Source organism: Strongylocentrotus purpuratus, unplaced genomic scaffold (assembly GCF_000002235.5).
Source record: "Strongylocentrotus purpuratus isolate Spur 01 unplaced genomic scaffold, Spur_5.0 spur5_scaffold_16, whole genome shotgun sequence".
In the NCBI taxonomy this organism is placed as follows: Eukaryota; Metazoa; Echinodermata; class Echinoidea; order Camarodonta; family Strongylocentrotidae; genus Strongylocentrotus; species Strongylocentrotus purpuratus.
The window spans coordinates 6,726,165-6,739,501 of record NW_022145601.1 but is presented as its reverse complement, the minus strand read 5'-3'; positions in this window follow the sequence as shown (position 1 = coordinate 6,739,501).

Sequence of the window (13,337 nt, the reverse complement as noted above, 5' to 3'; positions counted from 1 at the left end):
GCAAAATGTCAAATTTTCAAATTCCGAGACCCCCCCCCCAAAAAAAAAATGTGTCCTCTTACCCCCCCCCCCCCCCCCCCCCCCCCCCCGCTTATTCAGCGGCTGGCTGAGTCGTTGCGAAATTTTCGGCCCGATTTATAAATGTTAAAACCCCCCCTTGAAAAAATCCTGCGTACGCGCCTGCGTGACTGTCATATATTACTCGGACATATGCATTCATCACTGTCTGTGAAATGTTCTGTTTGTTTTTGTTTTTGTTTTCCTTGGGTGTATTTGATATGTGCTACATCATGTATACTTTAACTTTAATAACCATTGGTCTCAAATAGTCCTCTATTAGTACATAACATACTGTTTCTAAGCGCACAAAATAACATCAAGCAGGTATACTATAAGAGGGGGAGGGGAGGGGGTGGGGGAGGAAGCAAATGGAACATCCCTAAAGTTCCTCCAATTGCTAAAATGATATGTTCTAAGAAGGTTTGTTAGTGATTGTACAAAGCTCTCTATAAACGTAGAAAGGAAGTATATTACAAAGCGTTGAAGAACATGTGGCAAGGCAAAAAGGCATGGTCGCCATATCAATCATTTCCTTGCACGGGGTCCGGTAGATACATAGATAAATCGGAGATGCGATACGTGTCCTTTTATGCTGCTACTACTACTACTACTGTTTTGTGTTACAACTTCCGATACGTTACTACTACTACTACTACTACTACTACTACTACTATACTACTACTACTACTACTACACATACTACTACAGTAGTAGTATGTGTAGTAGTTATAGTAACTATAACTATAACTAGTAAGTCAATACAGCTGCTGCTTCTTCTTATCAGCAGTATAAATAATTTTGTATATTGCTTTGTTCAAGTACATTTTATCCATTTCTACAACACAAATCTTGTAATATACATGTCCGAATCATCAACGACCAATTTATCGAAATTGTTAATCATTCATTTGGTAAATAACATGTAAGCGGGATATTTACAGTGGTGCATTCGGTTAAGGATCTGAGAGGGTCCCCCTCACCCCGCTGGCAAAATCAAAGTACCCATAAACCTTCACTAGTACACAAATTTCCCCTCCCCCCTCCTTTTGTTTTCTCTGGTCAAATTTTGTTTTAAATAATTTCCCCATCAAAGCAATAATTACAAATTATATTTCTTTTGGTGTGTATCAGTACAAGCTTAGAAAAAGATGGGTAGATTGCTGACAAAAGCTCTTCTTCTTTTTGTGATACGAAAGACGCAGACATTATATCAAGCTAAGAATCGCAAACTTCAAATCTGATGAAAAACTATATAAATGTGAATAATTTCATGAAATTGTTTAGTCTATAAAGCGTGTATTTGTATTTATAACTAAATAACATTGTAGTTGTCTTCGGTATCAGATGAACGTACATTAAACAATATTGACATTTTTAATTTCGCGATATTTTTACTCCAAATTCCCTTTTTAAAGCCATAAATTAATAAAGAACTACATATTTATGGTAAAAAGTATGTGAAGTTCATATTATCTGTTTTGTCAATAATTTGTTTTAATATCTTCAAGATAATATAAATGCACAAAAATGTAACGTTTATAGCAGGTCAAAGGTAAAACAATTTTGTGTCCCTTCCGTTACGCTGTTGTAGGTACTTGTATTTGTTTTTTTCATTTGTATATATAAAAATGACGTAAAATACAATTTTGCAGACTTCATGCTTTTTTAGGTCTTGTTCTGCATGTACTTTTTGGAATTTGAAATTACATCGTTTTATATTTCCAAAGCTTTGATCGAAGATCGAAGATTAAACTTCTCTTGCAAAAAACTTTAATTATCATGATAAGTGACCATTTCACCGCTAAAGCACACCAGAGAAAGATGCTTTAAAATGTTGTTGTTTACTAATGTATTATGTCATTATTTCAATGCCTGCACACTTTGCTTGTACCCGTCTGTCACGCTCAGTTTTTCGCCCCTATCCAGATGGACGGTGTTAGTGCCAGGCGCATAGCTAGGTGGGGGGGGGGGGGGGTCGCCCCCCCCCCCCAAAAAAAAAGAAAACAGAGAGAGAGAGAGAGAGAGAGAGAGAGAGAAGAGAAAAAAGTAAGAGGACGAATAAATATGCATCATAATCATTTATTAGAAAATGTAATTGTGAAACGAGCTTTGAATTCTATAGCCACCAGCCCAGCCCAGCGCAAACAAAAATTCGAAATTTTGTATCACCCCCGTGCTGCACCCCCTGGACCCCGACAAAGAGACATGATAAAGACTGTGTTAAAAATATTATAAAAGAAACAACATTATATATGCATCATACTCATTTATTAGAAAATGTAATTGTGAAACGAGCTTTGAATTCTATAGCCAGCAGCCCAGCCCAGCGCAAACAAAAATTCGAAATTTTGTATCACCCCCGTGCTGCACCCCCTGGACCCCACCAAGGGCCCTAAGGCGGGCCTCTGAATGCTCATCCGACCGTTAAATTCCTAAATCCCCTAGCTTCCTGGAGCTCTGTCCCCTGGACCCTATTAGGGGCCCTGGACCCCACGCCAATTTACGCTTCACTCTACCTGGTCGTAAATACTTTAGCCCCTTCCTCTCCCACTTTGAAAAAAACGTTCCGCAGGGCCTACAGGCATGCAACATGTAAGAGTCGGATGGTGATGCAAATTTTTGTTCTGCCCCCCCCCCCCCAAAAAAAAGTTTTTACTCATTACGCCACTGCATAACAATGAATCAAACATTATTTTTGAACATTCAGAAAAGGATTAAAAGTAGAGGACGGTACAACGAATCGTCTTCAGTTTATAGTTTAATGAAACTTCAAAGCTTCAGCATTCGCACAGGAGCTAGGGCGCTTCGCGCACTCTGTAAGTGATTCGAAACCCTAAAATAAAATCCTAGCTATGCGCTTGTTCAGGGCCCATGAAAGCACTGACAAATAATACCCGCATAGTTACAAAAGAAAAAAATCAAAGATGAGCCCTTAAGGAGAGTGAATCAAAAGTATCACAATGCACTCCATTTCGGGGAGCCCTGCCCCAATACATTATATCATAGGTTTTCAAAACATATATTTTTAATTTTTGCACTTTAGGGGAAAACTTTCCGCAAAATAAACTATAAAAAAAATAAAAAAATAAAGAGTAAATCCATAAATATGTGAGGATTGGGTGTCCATTCTGTCACGCTTGAGTTACCTAAACAAATAAATTGAATATAAGATGGAGCATATAAGACACGTTGACTTTAAAAACTAAATTAAAACAAAATATGTGGTCCTTTGACAGAATAATACATAGTTAGATGAGTAAATTGATGATAGAGGGCGTAGAAAAAATTAAATGAATCAATTAAAAAAAATATAAAAACAATGTTTAATTTTATGAAAATGTTACAGTAATGTTATAATGCTTATTAGGATTCAGATCATTAAATTTCAGCACGATAGGAATAGGGCTTATCAATTAACAGTAGTTTGTTATAAACGCATCAAAAGACTCTCTATCAAGAAAGGTATGCAAGACAAACTCATTTTCAAGGCGATGGTAAACTTTTTGATACGGCATTTGTTGAAGTATTCCCACAGTGCCTTTTCAATTGATGTCCGAATGATGTAAATAACAAATTTCTTTATATCATGGGAAAGCAAATTTGGAATGAAAAACATTTAATTATAATCTTAATGTTACAAGCAGGGTCAATACCAAACATGCGTTGCGTTCTCCCCCAAACTCCTGGGGACCGCTCACAGGATCTTAAAGAGATCCAGCATTGGGCCTACACAAGGCCTGACACATTTTAGAATGACTTTGATATTTTTGAGTGAAATTCAATATATATGCTTTATATATATATCACAGATAGAAATAGACTGAACAATATTAGTGAGAGCAATAAAAAGCGAATTTGACTTTGTATAAGTACAAATTTCGATACGAAAACTGGATTGCATTCTCCCCCAAACTCCGGGGGACCACTCCATGCACTCAGAGGTACCCCTAGAAATCCAGCTTAGGGCCTACACAAGGCCTGACACATTTTAGAATGACTTTGATATTTTTGAGTGAAATTTAATGTATATGCTTTATATATATATCATAGATAGAAATAGACTGTACAATATTAGTGAGAGCAATAAAAAGCGAATTTGACTTTGTAAAAGTACAAATTTCGATACGAAAAGTGGGCTTCATTCTCCCCCAAACTCCAGGGGACCACTCCATGCACATTCCCCCTAGAAATCCAGGTTAGGGCAACAAGGCCTGAGACATGTTTTTAGAATGACTTTGAAATTTTTGAGTGAAATTTAATGAATATGCTTTCTATATATATTACAGATAGAAATAGACTGTACAACATTAGTGAGAGCAATAAAAAGCGAATTAGACTTTGTAAAAGTACAGATTTTGATACGAAAAGTGGGTTGCATTCTCCCCCAAACTCCAGGGGACCACTCCATGCACTCAGAGATTCCCCCTAGAACTCCAGCTTGCCTACACAAGGCCTGACACATTTTAGAATGACTTTGATATTTTTGAGTGAAATTTAATGTATATGCTTTATATATATATCATAGATAGAAATAGACTGTACAATATTAGTGAGAGCAATAAAAAGCGAATTAGACTTTGTAAAAGTACAGATTTTGATACGAAAAGTGGTTTCATTCTCCCCCAAACTGCGGGGGACCACTCCATGCACTCAGAGGTACCCCTAGAACTCCAGCTTGCCTACACAAGGCCTGACACATTTTAGAATGACTTTGATATTTTTGAGTGAAATTTAATGTATATGCTTTATATATATATCATAGATAGAAATAGACTGTACAATATTAGTGAGAGCAATAAAAAGCGAATTAGACTTTGTAAAAGTACAGATTTTGATACGAAAAGTGGGTTTCATTCTCCCCCAAACTCCAGCTAGGGACCACTCCATGCACTCAGAGATTCCCCCTAGAAATCCAGCTTAGGGCTTGTACAAGGCCTGAGACATGTTTTTAGAATGACTTTGAAATTTTTGAGTGAAATTTAATGAATATGCTTTCTATATATATTACAGATAGAAATAGACTGTACAACATTAGTGAGAGCAATAAAAAGCGAATTAGACTTTGTAAAAGTACAGATTTTGATACGAAAACTGGGTTGCATTCTCCCCCAAACTCCATGGGACCACTCCATGCACTCAGAGATTCCCCTAGAAATCCAGCTTAGGGCCTACACAAGGCCTGAGACATGTTTTTAGAATGACTTTGATATTTGTGAGTGAAATTTAATGTATATGCTTTCTATATAAATGGACTGTACAATATTAGTGAGAGCAAAAAAAGCGAATTCGACTTTCATTAAAAGTACCAAAAATCGAGCAGAAACCTGGGTTGCATTCTTTCCCAAACTCCAGGAGGACCACTCCGGGGTTCTTCTAGAAATCAAGTTTATAGGGCCAACAAGAGGGCCGAAAACATTTCAGAATGACTTTGAAATGTTTCAGTGAAATTGAATGTAGGTATATATGCTTGAACATTGTACAGATAGAAATAGACTAGGTTGCGTTGTCCATGAAACTCACGGGGCAGCTCAGGACAGTGAAGGATCCAGGGGAGGGGGCCCTTCCCTTGGCCCAAAAAATAGGCAATTTTTGTTTGCCCAAAGGGAGGGGGGATGTTAAGTTTAAAAAAAAAGTAGAGCTCAAACCCCCTCCCCCCCCCCCCCTGTTGAGCCACTGAAACAAAATTTGTGCTCGCTACCCCCCCCCCCCCCCACGCTCATTTGGCCAATCGGCTGAATATTTTGCCCCTCCCTCGCCGCCGGCTTGATCCGCACCTGGCTCAGGGTTCCTCCCCGCTGGGTGAGGGGGGGGGGGGAGGACAGGGTAACTTTGCTAGTCATTTTAAGGACGGCTATTCATAAGGACCGCTATTTATAACGAGGAAAAGGGGGTCACTATTCACGAAGGCATGAGAACCGCTATTCATAATGTGAGATAAGGGTCGTTTTTCATAATGCACATTGAGGGTCATTTCTCATAAGGAACGCTATTCATGATACAAAATCGAGGTCGCTAGTCATAAACATGAAGAAGGGGCACTATTCATAATTTTTAGAGGGGGTAACTACTGTACTCATCATAAAGACCGCTATTCATAATACGAAATTAGGTTTGCTATTCATAATACGTATATAATAAATAGCGACCCTCTTCTAGTATTATGAACAGAGACCCCTATGAATATAAACGATCCCATTTTGTATCATGAATATCGACCCTCTTCTCATATTATGTATAGCTGTCTTTAGGAATAATAACCCTTTTCTCAAATTATGAATAGCGGTCCTTATAGGAATGTGGTCCTTATGAATAGCGAGCGGTCCCTGATTGAGCAGCACCCATGGCGAGTAGCAGCACATCTGGAAAGAGCTCACTTACTCTTGAATTTACTATAATAAAACTGGGACGACCGGGTGTGACGATTTTATTGAAAGTGGTGGATATTTTCCAAGGCGGTTCTCTTCCAACTTGCTAGGTCTACTTGTTTTGTCACTTTTAATTATATTGATTATCTCACATCTCTAGGAACGAAAATAGGCCAAGTCGCAGGGCTGCTTTTTTGGAGAAAAATTACAAAAATATGTTCATTGTTTTTTTGTGATGTACATGTCAATGCATGAAGCCCAAATTAATGATATTGATAAATCTGTGCGACCATCGGCGAGGACTTTGCATGAACAAGTGAATTGATTTCAATTATTTTTGTGGGATTCTGCATCTGCAATTTTCACTTTAGCGATATTATGAATGATATATTTTCCTGAAGAAAATACTTCCCCATGTTTAAGGCCAAGATCTGAAAAGTTGGGGCACTTTTAGGGATTTTGCAGCACAAAGTTATGTTCCATGTTAAGGGATTTTTTTGCAAAAAAGTAACCCATTAGAGCGGCACATCACTGTATACTGTATGAGGTTGGGAGAATTTACTGTTAGAGGGTGATGCACAGTGATGCCTTTAAAGAAAACTATAAGTATATTTGTGGTTTGAAAACAAAATCAGGATTTTTGTGCATGTTTAGAGGGTTAGTACATGCAGTAGAAGAAATATAATGAGTAACATTTCATACAACATTTATGCCATTTTTTTTTATCAACCTTCAACAATGTTACCTTTATATCATGAAAGCAATTTCATATTCTTGAAGACGGAATCGTTTGAGCTGCCATCGAGTGGTCATGTCTTGCGATAATTATGCCTCGGGTCATTTGTCACAAGTACCTTCTCAAACATGGAAACTATGTTTCTCGCATTCAAGAGATATGTACAATTTTTTTTGGTCTATACAAGTATAGTAATATATAACGTGTCGAAAGAAAAATGCTGAGCACAACATCATTGGTAAAAAATGGTATTATATCCAATTAATGGACGCATGAATTGTAAGTTGCATGAAGAATGTACAGTGTACATGGGGTTGGTAATCTAGAGAGTTGGGGGAAAGTTCTTTTCATTTATCGTGTATTTCTCTACATAAAAATGATATTTTCAGATGATGTAATCATTATCATTTACAGCGAAAGAGTTTTAATAATTGTCATTTCCCAATTTTCAGGACTAAACTCAAAACCCGTTATCTAAAATATTGTTTGTTTATCTCATATAACTTTTTTGTCATGACTGATGGAAAAACTTATCAGAATGGGACATGGGACACCGCCCTCTATTCTAGCCGTAGGGGTAAAATACAGGAAGGGGGTAGTTCGGGGTTGAGAACTCCTTAATACATCTTTTTTTTTTTTGGGGGGGGGGGGGGGGGGCAACCACATCACCTCATGATTCGGGCGACGCGATGGGCTCGCTGTAATTTGTCTTTTCGTGCCCCATAATGCTTGTCGGAATGAACGAAATATATTCAATTCTATAAATAAACTACTAAAAAAATTGGCAAACTTATCAAGCTTCTTTAAAGTTAATAATAATTATTGCAATTGATAAGACTCTACATATTTTAATTAAGCAAAGTGGCATTAAAGTCAGTCCTTTTGCGAAGGGATTTGCAAATTGATGTATTTAGCCCCAGGTCCTGCACGATATGCCTCCTGGTTTCTTGCCCCAAGAATATTTTGAGGGAACGCGTTTCGAAATGAGATATGAAAATGGCTATGAACTTTATTAATACTGTAACTACAATTTTTCCCTTGATAACGAATACAAAAATGAGTGGTAATATTCTCTCCAATTTGAAACATCCCCCCCCCATCCACTTATTGGTGGGTGTTGATATATCACGATGAAGGCAAACCTTAACAAAATCTGTAACGCTCACTTTTGCCTACAGTTTCCCTGAAAAGTGTTATTCATGTGTAGACTTAAAGATAAAGTTGAACATTGTTTATCTGATGTTCTTCCCCACTTGCATAATACAATGATAACGCTCAGAAATTATTTTCACCTCTTCCCAGAACTCAACCTTCTCCTTAAGTGACTTACAACTATTAATGCATTTGTTTACTTTGTGTTGCAATGTCATTGCAAAGTATTTTTCAATTTGATCTTGATTACTAGCTTTTGAAATTTAAGGAAGTAGACCCAAAATAAAACACACACAAATCGCTTTAGTGTGGTTATTTTTTGTTCTTCAGAGTAAACTTTTTTTTAAAATATTAAAGTGGTTCTTAATCAACATTTCCCCGAAAATCAATTTGCTTTTCAACTGTGACTGATGCTTTTCAGTCATTTCGATTGCTTTCGGATTCATTACGCGGTACCCGCTGCTAAAATATGACTTGATGGTTGTCTAGTCGCAAATATCCTCGAGAGGGCGCCACCCTACTAGGACACATTTCCTGCATCGTGCCTCTTTTCAAAAGCATGCAGTACATAAATTTAGTTCAACACAATTGTGCAATATTCTCTCTAGCCTACTGTAATTCTCCTTTTGAATTCTTATGCTTCTTGTCTCATAATGCGCCCCGGAATAGTTTCCTAGATAGATGGCGTACTATAAGTGTTTGCGTTGTATACACTTTTTCTTCATTAGTAATGATATTATCATTCTTATTATTATAATTATTATTATCATTATTATTATTATTTAACCATCATCATTATTATTGTAGTTATTATTATCATTATCATTACTATTATTACTAATTTAACATTGTCATTAATATTATTTCTACAATTATTATCATGCATATTGAGGCGAATTCATCCAATGGCCAGGACTTGAGATAGGTAGAATTCTGCATAAAAGCAAACACCGACAAAATGCCATTTAACGATCATTCACACTTAACGCATTAATAATAATATAGGCATGGGTGTAAAGTCAATAGGGAAGCACGGGCGTATGGCAGCATTCTATTGAAGGTGTGCACGGGGGGGGGGGGGGTCTGATATGCCAACAACATGAAAAAACTAATAAACTCAATCATTTGCTAAGGGAATCACCCACTAGTGACTACTCAAACGTTTGGAAACCCATATTTCTAAGGTAAGTATGAGGAAGAAAAATGCAAATGATTTTCGTATAATCCCTTCAACTATTTGCAAGTTACGAAACAATCAAATATAGAGAGTATCAGAAATACATAGGGAAGAAGGTGTCAAATGGCTAGAAGCAGCTTTCATAATTCATAATGATAAATTGTGCATATAATTATTATGCCGTTGTACGATTAATCATAAAGGCCTGGGCAAAATGTTCTCTGCATATCAACACACATACTTTGAGAAGAAGAAAAAAACATTCTCTTTAATTCAAAGTCGTTTTACAACTTTTTGAGCATCACATAATACATTCAGCTAAACTTGACACGAGGTTATTTTCCGCAAATAATATTATTGTTTATTCTGAATTTTGCAGAAATTAGATATATACGAACCCTTGTGCAATTTAACGTTGGAAATTTGGAATTGAATTAGGGCCTTGAGCGAAGAATACACGTTTAGCTGACCAAAAGTGCAAGTGGTTTCCACTCCCCGTGGGATCATAAAATATGTCATCTAGATCGTTTGCCTGTAGGTCTGGAGTATTGATGGTCGTTAAATACCTTTGAAAGGTCATTATATCTTATTTTTATCTGACAATTTGAAGCGTTAAAGAGAATCAAAATAAGTTATAAACAAGGCATATACAAGTCTCCAGCGGTCAGGAAAAGACAAGCATAATTTAAGATATTTTCAAGTCGTGTTCATAGTGTATGTTCCTCTAACCACATTAGCCTTCACTAAAGTACACTAATGGCTATTCAAAACCAGAATTCAGAGGTTATCATCACCATTCAATACAATTATGACATTTTTACTTCTGACATTTATTCCTCTGACATTTTTACCTCTGGAATTTTTAACTCTGACATTTTTACCTCTGATATTTTTACCTCTGACATTTTTACCTTTGACATTTTTTCCTCTGACATGTTTACACCGAGCCCCATCCCCTTTACCCCCTTTCTTTCTCTGTCTCTCGCTATGTCTGTCTATAAGCCGTTTGATATATTATTTTCTTTCCTGCTGTTTCTCATCTGTCTCTTAAAATCATTCCACTCTATTCATCTCACTATGGCTTTTCGAGTAAGCCTGATTACTCTTGTTAAAATTTTCCCCGTCACTCTCCCCCTTATTTTTTCTATTTTCTCCATCACTCCTTACCTTTTCTGTTGCTACCCGTGTGTGAGTAGTTCTGTTTTAAGATGTGTCTTATTTAACATGTTTACCATGATTATTTCATTTCATTAAATTAATTTATCAGTACTATGAACAAATACATTGTTTTCTTTCACCTTCTCTCTATTCATCTACTTCTCTTTGCTTCTCTCTCTCTCTCTCTCTCTCTCTCTTTCTCACTCTCTCTTTCTCTCCCTGTCTCTCCAACTCTCTCTTTTTTTAAATATATATATCTCTCTCCCTCTTTCTCCACCCTCTCTCTCCTGCCGCCTCTTCTTCTCCTCTTTTCATTTCCCCTTGACCTCGTATATATCTGATGTATACATTTATATTGTTTCGTTGTTACCTATGATGCATTATGCAAGTGAACGTCACATTTCTAAGTTAATTTCTTTACAAATACGGATCAAATAAATGAAAACATGATAGGACATTATTCGTTTTTTCCTGTAGAGATTTCATGGGATCGAGCAAAACGGATGTACAGCATATTCCGACAGGCCAAGTGCATGCTGAAAACATACTAGAGTTCCTCTTTAAAAATAACAATCTATCACAATAACCGCAACAAATTTATTACCTTTCATAACGGATGCGAGAGATATTGATCTTGGCATTATACTGTGTAGAATAACGTAACTATCAGGAACTAGAAGTTAAAAGTGCATTTGGCAATCCTTTTGTTTCTCTAACCACATTAACCTTCACTAAAGAAAACTTAATGGCTATTCCAAACCAGAATTCAGAGGTTATCATCACCATTCGATACAATTATGACATTTTTACTTCTGACATTTTTTCCTCTGACATTTTTACCTCTGGAATTTTTAACTCTGACATTTTTACCTCTGATATTTTTACCTCTGACATTTTTACCTTTGACATTTTTTCCTCTGACATGTCTACACCGAGCCCCATCCCCTTTACCCCCTTTTTTTCTCTGTCTCTCGCTCTGTCTGTCTATAAGCCGTTTGATATATTATTTTCTTTCCTGCTGTTTCTCATCTGTCTCTTAAAATCATTCCACTCTATTCATCTCACTATGGCTTTTCGAGTAAGCCTGATTACTCTTGTTAAAATTCCCCCGTCACTCTCCCCCTTATTTTTTCTATTTTCTCCATTACTCCTTACCTTTTCTGTTGCTATCCGTGTGTGAGTAGTTCTGTTTTAAGATGTGTCTTATTTAACATGTTTACCATGATTATTTCATTTCATTAAATTAATTTATCAGTACTATGAACAAATACATTGTTTTCTTTCACCTTCTCTCTATTCATCTACTTCTCTTTGCTTGTCTCTCTCTCTCTCTCACTCTCTCTTTCTCACTCTCTCTTTCTCTCCCTGTCTCTCCAACTCTCTCTTTTTAAAAATATATTTATATATCTCTCCCTCTTTCTCCACCCTCTCTCTCCTGCCGCCTCTTCTTCTCCTCTTTTCATTTCCCCTTGACCTCGTATATATCTGATGTATACATTTATATTGTTTCGTTGTTACCTATGATGCATTATGCAAGTGAACGTCACATTTCTTAGTTAATTTCTTTACAAATACGGATCAAATAAATGAAAACATGATAGGACATTATTCGTTTTTTCCTGTAGAGATTTCATGGGATCGAGCAAAGTGGATGTACAGCATGTTCCAACAGGCCAAGTGAAAACATACTAGAGTTCCTCTTTAAAAATAACAATCTATCACAATAACCGCAACAAATTTATTACCTTTCATAACGGATGCGAGAGATATTAATCTTGGCATTATACTGTGTAGAATAACGTATCAGGAACTAGAAGTTAAAAGTGCATTTGACAATCCTTATGTTCCTCTATTAACCACATTAACCTTTACTAAAGAAAACTTAATGGCTATTCCAAACCAGAATTCAGAGGTTATCATCACCATTCGATACAATTATGACATTTTTACCTCTGACATTTTTACCTCTGGCATTTTTACACCGAGCCCCATCCCCTTTACCCCCTTTCTTTCTCTGTCTCTCGCTATGTCTGTCTATAAGCCGTTTGATATATTATTTTCTTTCCTGCTGTTTCTCATCTGTCTCTTAAAATCATTCTATACTATTCATCTCACTATGGCTTTTCGAGTAAGCTTGACTACTCTTGTTAAAATTTCCCCCGTCACTCTCCCCCTTATTTCTTCGATTTTCTCCATCACTCCTTACTTTTTCTGTCGCTATCCGTGTGTGAGTAGTTCTGTTTTAAGATGTGTCTTATTTAACATGTTTACCAGATTATTTCATTTCATTTAAATTCATTTATCAGTACTATGAACAAATACATTGTTTTCTTTCACCTTCTCTCTATTCATCTACTTCTCTTTGCTTGTCCCTCTCTCTCTCTCTCTCACTCTCTCTTTCTCTCCCTGTCTCTCCAACTCTCTCTTTTTTTAAATATATATATCTCTCTCCCTCTTTCTCCACCCTCTCTCTCCTGCCGCCTCTTCTTCTCCTCTTTTCATTTCCCCTTGACCTCGTATATATTTGATGTATACATTTATATTGTTTCGTTGTTACCTATGATGCATTATGCAAGTGAACGTCACACTTCTAAGTTATTTTCTTTACAAATACGGATCAAATAAATAAAAACATGATAGGACATTATTCGTTTTTTCCTGTAGAGATTTCATGGGATCGAGCAAAGCG